This window comes from Astatotilapia calliptera, chromosome 2 (assembly GCF_900246225.1).
Source record: "Astatotilapia calliptera chromosome 2, fAstCal1.2, whole genome shotgun sequence".
Taxonomy (NCBI): Eukaryota; Metazoa; Chordata; class Actinopteri; order Cichliformes; family Cichlidae; genus Astatotilapia; species Astatotilapia calliptera.
In genome coordinates, this window is record NC_039303.1 from 13,945,747 (window position 1) to 13,959,938 (window position 14,192).

A 14,192-nucleotide genomic window follows, 5' to 3' on the forward strand; every position below is an offset into this window, starting at 1 on the left:
GGAGGCCATTTACGTGAAAAGGGAAAGACCATCTCTGAATCGAGGAGGGGGCCTAAGGGTACATCTTTTGCCATCTTACAATGCTGTGATTGCAGCCATTCCCCATGTCACGGTTCTGGGTCCGTGGGATCCAGTATTTTGAGTTTATTATGTTTTGGTGTAATTTTGCATCAGAGATTGTTTTCTTGTTCTCTTGTTGTGTTAAGGGTGATGATTATGTCTATTATTAGAGTTCCATGTTTCTGTTTATCTGGGTTTAAGATGTGGGTTTAGTTTCATATGTCATTTCCTGTCTGTCTCTTGATGTCGAGCCTGCGTGTGATGTTTTATTGTGAAGGTCTGTGTCTCATGTGAGTGTTCAGTTTTACCTTGGTCTCATCTTACTGATTGTTCCCAGCTGTGTCCACCACCTGTGTGTAATTCCCGTGTTTCTCTGTGTGTATTTAAGTCGTGTCCTCCGTCATTGTAGTTGCTGGTCCGTCTGTGTAACCACCGTGTCTCGCTCGTGTGTTCACCCTGCTGTCCATCTCCTCTGCTCGTTCTCATTCTTGTCCAGGTTTGTGCTCTGTAGTTTAGTTGTTTCCAGTCTAGTTTAGTTCGTGCTCCATTTGCTGTTTGTCCTTATTTTGTGCTCAATAAACCACCCTCACTTCCCCACTACTGCCTGCGTTTGGATCCTCCCTCCTTCATTTCCTCCACACGGCTCCTCTCACTCGCCGTGACACCCCAACTCTCTGTGAATGGTACTCATGGCCATTGATCAGTGGGTTTTGGTCAGTGGTTGTTGATCAATGGTCATGAGAATTTGCATAATTAAGATTAAGGAACTGACCTCCCAGCCCATTGTTCCTTCAGTGGGCTGGTTTCAGTCATTATGCAAATGTACTGTTTATAAGATTGGGGAAAGCTGCAGTCAGCTGAGACTGAAGAAGTCACTTGGATGAGTGACGAAACGTTTCTCCCACAAAACTACGTCCAGATGAACAGAATCAACCTTTGGAGATGTGAGAGATTTGCGACGTTTAGCGCAAATCTTGTGTAGTTAGTGTGTAGTGTAGTCAATAGTTTTGTTGTGTGTGTCAGAACAATGAGGCGACTGCTGAATGTTACAGGTGTTACAGGAGTGACACATCTCCTGTTGTCAGGCCTGTTGTTCTCCTTTATCTCATAGTGGACAGAAATTATTTTTGGAGTGGCACAAATAATTTGTGTGGCATCAGATTTGATGCAGAAGAGCTGATTGTTCTGTAAATAGTTTGAAATGTTTATTTAAAAAAAACGCCTTGGCTGCATTTCTAAGTAAACAGCCGCAAAAAACTTTGTTGTTTGCAAAACTCAGTAACTTTTTTTGCAGAAGTAACTATATAATTAATTGCCCAACATTGGTCATTATATACTGTATTTTGCAGACACAGAGTTACAGGACTCTCTCCCAGACCACAGACTCATAATACAAGTCAGAGCTTTTGTTAAAAAAGAAAGAAAGACAGAAAGTTGTGTTTTCAAAATTGGAGTTCAAGTTATTTTTACTTCCAATAGTGTTAACATACTACACGGGTCATGAACAAGATTTTTTTAAGTTTTCATTGTAAGTGGGCTAAAGCAGTTAATTAAAAGTAGTCTAACATAAATGTAAATTTATGTAATTTGATTATTTTAATAAACCATGTGACTTGGATGGATTTGATGCTGGCATGACCACAGTGCACACGTCTGCTGTTGCTCACAGTGGTCCAAGGGACCGCTCAGGGAGTTTGTGTGTTCGCTCAGATAAATGGCAAATTAGAGGGAACATTGCCGTACAGATACATTATGTTTTGTCAGTGATGTAGTAAGACATGAAAATGTTTATGAGAGGAGGCTGTACTAAGTCCTGCTGTTAAATAAGCCTCTGATGACCTACAAACATTTCTCAGTGTTATTCTAATTAAGGCCCATTGTAATATGTAAAATGCTGTGTCCTCAGAAAGCCCTGCTGCACTCACAGCTGCTCCACCATACAGCAGGCTGAATGCTGCCTGATGCTCAGCTCTATGAAACGTTTATCGATCGCTGTGGATGCTAATTTGCATCAAAGCGATAATAATTTTTGAAACTGTGTTTCTGCCTTTGTTTATTTTGACCCCAGAAAGAGTTTGTTTGAAGTTGGTTCACAAACACTTTTTAAAGACTGTCCACAGACACAGAATAAGAAACATTACACTCTAATATTGACAGTGATCACACATCCCACTATGACCCCTGACCCGTAAGGATCATGTTAGGTCAAGGTCAGGCTTGGTCTCTCTCTCGCCCGATCACGTCATCAGGAACGACCAAACGGATCACGTTTGTCAAGTGACGAAGGTGGGGGTGTGAGTGGGGGGCAGGCTTCCCTCGGCTGAGGCCTGAGGAGGAGGGATCAGAGCGCAGCGGGTGGAGCGGGTGGATGTTCTGAGTTCAGCTCCGGCTGCGCGCACTTCTCCAGCTTCCCCCTCGCCTCCTCCACCTGTCTGGCCCTTTCTCCGGCTCTCTGCGTCGGACGCGCATCGCCTTCTGCGCGTCCCCGCGGGTCTGCGCTCCTCGGTGCTCGTGGCTGTGAGCGCGGAGTGGAGCAGAGTGACCGTGGGGATGTGGTGACATGCTCGCGCAGGAACGGTGAGTGAAACGTCTCGCTGTGTTCTGCCGTGACCTCCGCGCGCGCACGGAGGAAGCGCGCAGGGATGACGTGTGTGAGGGAGTCGGAGCTCTTTGGCCGTGGAGCGATGTTATGCTCAGATTTCTGCGAGTTTCCGTGTGAAACGCAGACGCGATCACGCAGCGGGGATTACTCACCTGTCTGCGGATACTGATCGGTAACGGACTGTGAGTGCAGCGGAACCGGATCCTGTAAGTTAGCGCGTCTGAACTGCGTGTCCCTGATTGTTGGTTCTGAGTGTGGGTCCGTTTGGATTCGCGTGATTTGGGGAGTGTTGGGTTGATCCTGAGGTGACACATTCACCTGCTTCTACCTGCAGACTCTTCATGTTGAATGAGCAGAGGGTGTGAGGCAATTTTTAAAGGACCCCCGTGTGCAGGCAGAGTCAGACTCTTCCTTCACTCTTGTCAAACTTGGACTTGGCTGTTTTTCCTTCTGCGCACTTTGCTGTTATCGTCGTTATTGTGTAACGTTTATGGCTCTGCAGGGGATTGGCACGACTCGATCAAAGGTGCAGGTTTGGAGTGTTAGTGTCAGCTGCTGTGGCCTCGGTGTGACCGGGTTCCTCCTCGGGTCAGCGCAGAGCCGCTCAGACCGGCTGATTCCCTTCCTATTCCAGTGTTCAGCCTTTTCTCCTCATGGTGATTAGACTGTGCCATTTCCAGCGAAGAGTCTTCTCCTCAACAGCTCCTCTTCTTACTTTAAGCTTTGTTGGGAGGTTTTAGTCCATCAGAGGGCAGAGTGTAGACTCGCAGCAGCAGAGACCCTACCCACCTCATCCACATGTTTGCGCTCCAGCCGCTGCTCCGTCTCGCTGAGTGTTAGGTGTTTGAGCGAGTGTGCTCAAAGCATTGAGAGTCATGCTGTGGTGGTGGAAGTATGGCAGCTGATCTTTTCTGTGATATTCTGTAAGTTGTTGTGTTGTGTTAGGATGACTCGCAGAAGATGAACTTTGGCTCAAACTATACGTATATAGTGCGCTGATGATCTTAACACAATGCCGAGTGAGTAGAGCGAGTGTTGTCGGTGTCATTTCCCCGACTTGTACAGATGCTGTAACAGCTGCTGCAGTTAGTAGGAAGGACTAGTGTACGTACATTTATTTGACACTCTTACTGTACTGTCTTACTAATTTCTGTACTTTTATACTTTTACTCCTTTCATGTCAGAGTTCTTAATCCTGAAAAAAAAAGAAGCTTTGAATTGTTGTCTGATTTCTAATCTCAGAGAAAAGTCGTCACATTCAGACAAACGAGAGGAGTGCAACTATCTCGGCAAAGCTGGGAATAAGACTGCAGCTACAGATCCCCAGAAATATGTCAGTGCATGAAAAATAACAGCAGACATGACATCACATGGATATGCATACATTTAAAAACAGACGTTTTTCACTGGGCCCTGCACTCAATAATTGTTTTATAATTCTTTGTCTGTTTTCACTGCCTTAAGGCACAATCAACCTACACAGGTTTCTATGGTTTCATCCTCTGCATTAAGCACATTGAGCTTGCTATTATGAAATGTGCTAAATAAATAAAATTGCCAGCAGCATTATACATTTTTCACATCACTATCGATAAATATAATGAAGTAAATTGATTACGTAAGTAAGTAAAGTAAGTAAGTTTCTGATAAATATAAAGGTTTCTTTTTACTGCTGGTTAAATGGTTTAAATCTTTATCTTCTGTCAGAAGTTGAACACGATAAAATGTAGAGCTGCATTTTAAAGAAAAATCAAAGACATAAAATAATTATTAATACAAAAAAGTCAAACTAAAATTGTTATTTTTGTGTCTCCAAATGTTTGAAATAGAGCCAAACAGGAAACACGTACTTATTTAAGAATCGTTCTCATGTAAATGAAGAAGAGCATGACACTGACACTCAAGTGTGGAGCAGCCCAAACATTAGCGCCTGTGCTCTTTCTCTGGCTCTGTCCCAGCCGCATGATTGGTTCAGCTCGGTGCTGTTCTCTTTGTCACCGGCTGTTTGTGCTGTCTGTCAGAACATGCATGGACGAGCTCTGTCCACTTTATATCGACTATGTTTCGTGTCTCTACTGCACGATAATGAATCTGATGGGTTTTTCTCTCAGCTCTGATGTTGGTTCACAAACACTTTATGAAGGCCCTTATGGAGGATAACACACAGGCTGTTAACAAATAAACATGCACGTGTGTGGTCATCTGAACAGTCTGCACGTCTAAGTGGGAAAGTTAGTGAATGCACAACACTGTCCGCGGTGGCTGCTGAAGCTCTGTGTCTGTACTGTGAGTGTGGCTAAAGTCTAAAGAAGAGCTTTAATGTGACCCGTTTACCATCTGTGTGACCAGAATGACCAAATGCAAGAGTCCAGCAGGTTGGATCAATAACTGGATCTCTCCCTCACACACACACACACACACACACACACACACACACACACACACACACACACACACACACACACACACACACACACACACACAGCATTTGCTGAGGATCTATAGCCGGTCGTCTCTGTGACGTGGTCGCTGTCTGCCTCCACCTGTGCTGTAGCTTCACACCTGGCAGGCTGACAGCGGAGCTCTTATGAGCCTAGCTGCATAATTAATTGGATTTAAATCATACTTTTGATCAATTACAACATTTGCATGTTGATGAGATGTATTTTCAGCCTCCTCGGCTCTGGATGCAGCGGTTACGTGTTTCATGTGTGAGACAGGAACAAACGCAGTAACTAAATCAGCTTCACTGTGAGGTGAGAAATCATAAAAGGCACACAGTTGTTAATAGTAATGATGATTTACGATGCCAATAAAAGTGACTGTAATTAACTGTGAAACCTAAACTGTGGCCCTGCGATAGGAGCTGGGGGGCTTCCTCCATATGTTGTATCGTGGCTGTGACATTCATTAACACAGCTGATGTGTTATCGCTCTGGCTGTTTATTGATATTCAAACCACTCGATGTCAGATGTCTTGTCAATTTTGCACAGTGAAAAAGAAACCTGGAGGATCTGCTCTACAGCAGATCTAAGAGCATCCCTTACTGTGTCTCGATGTACGCAGAGTAGAAGCAACAGTCATTAACAGACTTTGATTAGTCGATTCCTTAATAAGCAACTCCTTTTTATTAGAGGTGGTGATTATTGAAAGACCCAGCAGCTGTGGGAGGGGCCACCACTTTGACTCATTAAACTCATGTGGAGTTTATCATAAGCACAGCTACCCGCTGCATCCACAGTGTCGGGCTCCAGGACATGGAGTGGGTCTGTTTTCTTTCAGTTGAGTTGTTACGCTCCCTAAATTTTTGTCTCAAAGCAACACAGCACATGAGATGCCACAATGCTGCTTTAAATAATGGAAACATTGAAAATACTCCCAAAGAAAAGAGCCCGGCTAAAACAAACGAAAGATGAAGAAGATCACGAGCCCTAAACTCGACCTGGAAACCAAAGAAGAAGAAACCAGAACAGTACTGTGGGTAACTCCCTCCACCGCAGCATCAACAGAAACATGACGGTGCTGATGGAGATCATGTAGCAGGAGAGAAGGACCAAGGTGCCGTGCTTTTATACACATCCATCAAGCTTCAGCAACCAATCAGCACTTAGAACAAATCAAAGGAGAGAGATAGAGAGAGAAAGAGCAGGTTAATATGGAGGACAACAAAAATCCCAGAAGACGATGAGTGGACCAACGTCCTGAGTATGATGGAGGCCAGCTGCTGGTGGCAGAACCTCCACTCAGACCTGCAGCAGTATTAACTATTAGCATCAGATTCAGTATTACAAACATCCAGTGCAGGTTAGGGTCAGTGTTGCACTCTCTGACAAATATATTCACAATGCACAATGACATACTGGTGTATGTCATTATGCTTTAAATTTGCAAAAGAAACTAGAAGAAGTTGGACCATAAAGAGGCATTTTAAAGTCCAGTAACTGCACAATGTTTAGATGAGATTAGATTAGATTAGATTAGATTAGATGAAACTTTATTAATACCTCGGGTGGGTTCCTCCGGGAAATTCAGTTTCCAGTAGCACGGCACCGACAGAAGTTGCATGTTACAGATACAATAAGGGGAATGAGAGTAAGGATATAAGCATAAATATGCCATATAGACTTAGAGCTCTATTGTCATTGTGCAGTTTCTTGCACAGCGAAATTGGGTAGCTGAACCACAAAGGTGCTAAAGTAAGAAGAAGAGAAACCAATATACAACGAAGGCGGAAAATAAATAAATAATTAAATAAATAGAATAAAATAAAAAACAGTGTATATGTATACATATGTGAGTGGAACTATATACATGGTGTATGCGTAGGAAACATTGAAACAGACTGGGACCAAAATAATTGCACATGAGCCAAAAATATTGCACAGAACATGGTAAGACTGAGATATTGCACATAGATGATCAACAGCAGTGTCAGGGTGGATGTGTTGGGGAAGTCTTTACACACTCTTAGTTTGCATTGAGAGTACAGAATATGTCATATGGATAAATACGATTGCACATTTGAGTGAGTATATTGCACAGTGATTATTGCACAGTTGAATATAAAAAAAAAATATTTCAAATATTGCACAGTGTAAAAAAACACTACAGCTCAGTTGTTCTAGCCCTCCTTTGTCCCCCCGTTTCCCCTCCCTCTCCCCTCCAGTGAGGAGTTTAATACAATAATGCAATTCCTAGAAGATCCTACTAGTAATCCTAGTAGTAAGTCTCTACTAGTAATTACCGGCCTATTTCAAAATTGCCATTTATAAGCAAATTACTAGAAAAAATTGTAGAAAATTAATTCAGGTCCTTAAGGCAGATTACAGATTGTTGACCCTTTTCAATCTGGCTTTCAAAAGCAGAACTCCACTGAGACTGCTCTCTTAAGGGTCTATAATGATCTGTTAATCCCTTCTGATGCAGGGAATTGTTCTGTGATCATTTTGCTTGATCTCAGTCCAGCCTTTGATACCACTGACGACAAAGTCCTACTTAACAGACTGAAGGTTTTGGCTGGTATATATGGATCTGCTTTAGACTGTTTTTTCCTACTTATCAGAAAGGACCTTTTCTGTTAGGACTGACAGGTTCGCCTCTAACATTGTCCCCTTAACCTGCGGGGTTCCACAGGGCTCAGTTTTGGGTTTTTATTTTATTTTTACATGCTTCCTTTAGCTGGCATTATTCAATCTTTTAGTGACATTTCGTATCATTTCTATGCTGATGATTCAACTGCATATGTCCTCAGCCTCATCAGCTGCATAGGCTGTCCACCCTAGTCCAGTGTTTAACTCTGATTGTTTTTCAAACAGTTACCTTGTTTTAAACACAAATAAGACCGAGAACATGATTGTAGCTCCTCCTGAACTACATTCAAAAATCAGTCAGGTTCTTGCCTCTCCTCTTTCTGTCCTTCTGCCAAGTCAAATATTCGAAATCTTGGAGTACTATTTGATTCTTCTCTGGGCCTTGACTCACATGTAAAATCTTTTCTTGTTCCTGTTTCTTTCATTTAAGGACATTTCTAAACTGGGACATATGGTTTCCTTAGCTGAAGTGGAAAAAATTGTTCATGCACTTGTGTCATCGCATTAAGATTATTGCAATGCCCCGTTTACCAGCATGGACAAATCATCTCTTTCTCACCTCCAAGCTATACAAAATGCAGCAGCCAGACTACTGACACGTTCTAGCAAGCAAGCTCACATTACTCCTATTTTATAATTTTTTTACATTGGCTAGCAACAGATTTTAGAATTTGTTTTAAATTCTTGTTTTAACACACAGAGCACTGAATGGCCAGGCCCCATATTATTTATCCAAGCTTCTTACAAAATACACTGCTGCTCGTTGTCTTCGCTCACAGACTCAGAGTTTCTTGGTTGTTCCCCGTACACAACTGAAGACGACTGAAGACAGAGCCTTTCAGTCTGTGGCACCAAGGCTGTGGAGCAGTCTACCACCACCACTATGTTTGGTTGACTGTGTGGAATCCTTTAAAGAACAGTTATAAACTTTTCTATTTAAAAAAACCTTCTGTTGATCAATGCGTTTTACTTTTTTTTTTTTTTTTTTTTACATTTTTAAAAATTTTTTTTTACATTTAACCTTTTGTGTTGTTTATGTTGTCTATTCATTACTTTTTTATTATTTATTTATTTATTTATTTTTATCCTTCGTGTACAGCACTTTGTGACTGCTGTGATGGGTCAGCCAGGGTCTCTTACACAGAATCAGAATCAGAAAGGGTTTTATTGCCAAATGTTGAGCAGGTTTACAACATTAGGAAATTGCTGCGGTGCTTCAGTGCGAACATACTGTCATAAATTACGCTTAAATAGACATGAAAAAATAAATAAATAAATAAATAAAAATAAGAATAAGAATTAAAAGTACTAAGTAGATAGATATATACATGAGTGCAGGTGGTGATCAGTGCCAAACATGGAATGATGCAGTGAACACAGCGTAGGGTCATGTGTTAGTGGTGGGAACAGTCATACGGTTATTGTTCATGTGTCCAACAGCAGAGGGGAAGAAACTGTTCTTATGGCGAGAGGTTCTGGTGCGAATGGACCGGAGCCTCCTGCCTGAGGGGAGCAGGTCAAACAGACTGTGTCCAGGGTGAGAAGGGTCAGCTGAGATCCGAGCTGCACGCCCCAGTGTCCTGGAGGTGTACAGGTCCTGCAGAGATGGGAGTCTGCAGCCAATTACCTTCTCAGCAGAGCGCACAACATGCTGCAGTCTCTGTTTGTCCCTGATAGTGGCTCCAGCGTACCACACGGTGATGGAGGAGGTGAGGATGGACTCGATGATTGCAGTGTAGAATTGCATCATCGTCCGTGTTGGCAGGTTGAATTTCTTCTGCTGCCTCAGAAAGTACATCCTCTGCTGGGCTTTCTTGATGACGGAGGTGATGCTCCCACTTCAGGTCCTGGATGATGGTGGTACCCAGGAAGCGGAATGAGTCCACAGAGGTGATGAGGGTGTCAGTCAGGATGATGGGGGGGAGTGGTGCTGTGTGCTTCCTGAAGTCCACAATAATCTCCACTGTCTTCTGGGCATTCAGCACCAGGTTGTTGTGGCTGCACCAGGACACCAGACGTTCAACCTCCCTCCTGTAGGCAGACTCATCTCCGTCCGAGATGAGTCCAATAACGGTGGTGTCATCTGCAAACTTGATTAGCTTGACAGACTGGTGGGTGGAGGTGCAGCAGTTGGTTTACAGGGAGAAGAGCAGGGGAGAAAGAACACAGCCCTGAGGGGAGCCAGTGCTGATGGTCCGGGAGTCCGAGACATTCTTTCCCAGCCTCACATGCTGCTTCCTGTCCGTCAGGAAGTCAGACAGCGTCATCCTCACAGAGGGTCACTCCTGACCAGAGCCTGCTGCAACCAACTGCACTTTAAGAGACCGAGCAGAGCACCCGCACACTGCGCCACAGCCTGACACACTTCAGTCAAAGAAGGAAATGTCAAACCTGAAGCTTCTAAACTTGTTTCATGGGGAAACACAGGAGCACAAAGATGTGCGTGGATGCAGAGTGCGATGGGGATCGAGTGGAAGATTGATAAAATCCTGTAAAGGTTGTTGTAAAAACAGCGCTTCACTTCCTGTTTGCTACAGATTCTTTTAATGTGGTTGGCGGCAGGAGAGGTCACGCTCATTTCAAATTAAAAAAAGACAAAAACTGGAGAAAGTTATTTGGCTGTTTGTGTTTCCACAAAATATTCAAAAATTGTGTAAACAAAAAAGCTTTCCCATGTTGTTAGTCCCATTGTGTGCAGTGTGTAGGGTATTATTGCCATGACCTGTTAAACTGTTGTGCGTTCAGAGGTAACAAAAGGACATTTAGAAACAAAAACTGGCAGAAGAAGGAGGATAATAAAGAGGCATAATGAAGCAAGCAGGGTTAAAGAGAGAGTCACACAGAGACAGAGAGGCGGCGAGGGAGACAATTGGGGTAGCTAGAGTTCACGAAAAATACAAAAGGGGACACGTATGTGAAAGAAAAAGAGCATGAAGGGCAGGAGAGGTGATGCCGGGGGCAGGAGCAGGGGCGGGGAGGTGCACTGCGGGAGAGAGAGGGTATTTATTTTAGGTTAACCTCAGACACTCCGCTCGACAACCTCACTCACACTGCGAGACGCTTCATGACAACCAGCTTGTCATGCTGCTGTGCGTGTGTACTGTATATGGTTATTATTTATTACATTGTTGTTATGATTGTATTATTCTTGTGTGGCTCGTTTTCTGGGTGTCGTGCCTGACTCACACGAACACGTTTCTTCTGATAAATGCACCGGGAGCAGCGAGGGATCGAACCGCCAACCTTCTGATTCCTGAGCCTCAGTATAATGAATCCAGCTGCTGGATGAATAAAAGGACTTGTGAATGTGGGTTAGTTGGACGTTGCTCTTCAGTGTGTTCTCCTCTAGTATTCAGGAGGCTAACCTCACTGAATCAGTCTCTCTGTTCATGTTACAGCTCTGCAGAGACATAAATCTTAAAGTTCAAGCTCAGGGATGGTGTCAGAGAATAAAAGCGAACGACGTTGAGGAGGAGGCCTTTGGCTCGCGTTGCTGATCAGTGAAAGAAATAAAGTGTGACAGAGAGGATCCCTGCAGGATGCAATGGGCGACTTTGAGTGTCCTCTGTGTTGGTGTGCTGCACAGCTGCATGAGTTCAGGTACTCGAAGTCTTTATGTGGACTGATTTAATGCTCCGAGCTGTTTTATTCTGATCTGTGCTCCGTTTTATTGATCTTTTTGTTCAGTTATCACACGTGGAGGTGAACTCAGTGAGCTGGTACACTCTAAGTCAGTCCAGATAAGAAAGTCAGCAAAATTCCCCAAATGTGAGAAAGTAAATGTCGTCTCTCATCATTTATGCATCAGGCTGCTCCAGTCTGCATTCACCTTCAATAAGACTCAGGCCATTTGTTCCAGCTGAAGCACACAGGAAGACTCCGGGGTCTGTTTGCTTTCCTGCATCGCTGTTTCACGTTAGAGTCGTTGCTGCTGACGTGTGTCTGTGCCGGATCTGCACACGTTAAGTGCTTTTTTTGGGAGAGCCTGAGGTGGATGCTTTTTGAGTAGCATGATATAATTCTGCTTCTGTTTGGATTTACACTGTCCTTGCCGTCTTTGAATGGTGAGAAAAGAAAGTCGTAGATCTTGTTGCCATTTTTAGGGGGTGGGCGGAGACTCTGAGGGACTTGTTCCTGTCCACTTTAATGATGCCGCAGGAGCTTCAGAGCTGTCATTCCTTTGTTTGGTTCAAAAGCCTTTAAGTCCTTTTTAAATCATTGAACAGGTGTGTATGTGATTTTAAAAAGCAGCTGTTGTTGCAGATTTAACATCTTTAATTTTGACTCTTTTTCTCTTTTCTGATTTGATTCTTTAGTCTTTGTTTTTGCTTGTGTTTCAATGCTGCTGTCTTTGACTCAGATATTCTGATACTGTTGTTCAGCAGTGGTAAAGGTTTACTTGAGGGCGTGCTGCTCCGGTCATTGATGAACTAGGACTGTGAGTGCACCGAGGGTGATTTAGGATGCTCACTGGTTCCTGAGTGCTGATTGTGATTTCACAGGTGCACAGACCCTGCTGCTCATTCTCACTTAAAGTTGCGTGTACTGATTTAATGTGCACACATCAATATTAGCCTGTCCTGTTCCTGTAAAGCGTCTTTAGCTGTGAGTCAGAAACGACTGCCTGAGACACCATCGTGTTTCCTAAAGCGAGGTTTGAGAGCAGCTTCCTCCTGTCACGTACGCGGTGATGTGATCCACACTCCATTTCTGTTCTCTCAGGACAGCGAGCTGAGATTCACCCCAAAAACCAAGCAGAGCAGAGCAAAATGGATCTCAAGTGGGGGTGGAGGCTGCGTAGTGTAGGAGTCTGGAGCAACGCTGAGCAACAGAGAAGCTGGAAGTTCGGTCAAGGATGTTATCACACAGTCAGCTGCTGTTTGCTGTTTTCTTTTCAAAGCAGCGTCAATGAATTCCTGCAGGAAACGTAAAAAATTCAAACTATGTGACACAGCAGCAGCACCGGAAGCTAAAAACTGACATATTTGGTGTAAACTGAGCCGACGGTTTACTCAGAGGCTCTAAAAAAGCCAGGAGTCAAGCGCTGAGCTTCACGCTATTTATTTATCACAAACATCCGAGCCTTTCGTGAGAGATGATGTGAGTGATGAGATGGTTGTACTGTAGCCCGTTTAAATGTGTGCGAGGAGCCGCTGTTTAAACTCCTCCCTGACAACTGTTTATAACCGCCGGGTCTTACTGGCAGAAAGAGGGCAGCATCCGGGGGGCAAGAGCAGCTATTTCAGCATCTTCCTCTTCTCGTGGACAGCATAGAGGAAAACGCAGAGATGCTGCAACTAAATTTCAGAGTTGGTGCACGTAAAGATGGAAATGAAATGTAGATCTGTTTTGCTGTGAGTTATGTGTCTGTGCAAAACCCCAAAAGCTTAAACCTGCACAGGTAGCCTGATATTATATATTGTACATATATTTATTAGTTTCAGATGTAGCCATTCTTGTATTTTGCTTGTTTACATTATTGTATTTTGCACAACTCTGTTGCTTGTGAAGCTCGCACACAAGAATTTCACTCACATGTGCTGTACCAATGTACCTGCACATGTGATGTGACAATAAAAGTGATTTGATTTGATTTGATTTGATGAAATCACAACCTGATGAGCACAAACATTAATCTTGAGGCTGTCACACAGCCACATGCAGAGTTTCTGTGTTAAAAGCTGAGTTTGGTCTATTGTGCAGCGCAGTGCTCTCCGGGGCTTTCTCATTTCACATTTGGCTTTGAGAGTGAGGCAGAAGCTGCTGCTGTCTAATAAATAGTTTGGAAGGGAACATGAGAAAAGAGAAGCCTGGAGCAGGGCGTGTTTACACGATGGCATGAGTGTGTGTGTGTGTGTGTGTGTGTGTGTGTGTGTGTGTGTGTGTGTGTGCTGGTCACAGAGGCTGGAATCGGGTCTCAGTCACGGAAACGTAAACGGTCAAATCACAGCGTGCGGCTCAGCTCACACATACGAGTTATGCTACCGGAAACATCACGGTGTACAGCAGTGATCAGCGAGGACAGTGTTTACCGTCACATTCTAAGGGCAGCATACAAACAGGATGAAGCAACGACACAACAAAGTCGAACTTAATGATAATCTGCATTTACAGATATCATATTGGTTTTTAATAATCCTGTCTTTTTGTCAGGTGGCGTTACACACAGTGACCTGAAATTGTCACATGGTCACATGATACTGTTTCCAATAGAAGCAATGGGATTAAGATCAAGAGTCTATAATCATATGCTGGTGCTGGTTTTCCACGGGAGTTCTTCCTCCCGACAGTCGCCAAATGCTGGAGTCATCTTTAATAAATAATAATAATCTTTAATAATTCCAGTTTTACCTTTTATGACATCACAGGTGACCTTTTTCATGAACTGACCCACATAAATCAAAGCAAACAGAATCAAATGGCAGGGCTGCTCAGATCA

At 43.6% G+C, this 14,192-nt stretch overlaps 1 protein-coding gene across 4 annotated transcripts in view; it reads left to right on the forward strand.

Annotated features, from left to right (window-relative positions):
- Positions 1-2,411: 2,411 nt before the first annotated feature.
- The window catches only part of htr4 (5-hydroxytryptamine receptor 4), a 159,224-nt gene continuing 147,443 nt past the window's right edge, over positions 2,412-14,192 (forward strand). For 2 of the 4 annotated variants that reach the window (XM_026185309.1, XM_026185326.1), the window contains exon 1: positions 2,685-2,868. The gene's annotated coding sequence lies outside the window, so the exon portion shown is untranslated. Of the gene's footprint in view, positions 2,638-2,683; positions 2,869-14,192 lie in introns of those variants that run through there. The other 2 variants (XM_026185333.1, XM_026185317.1) reach the window with 2 other exon arrangements.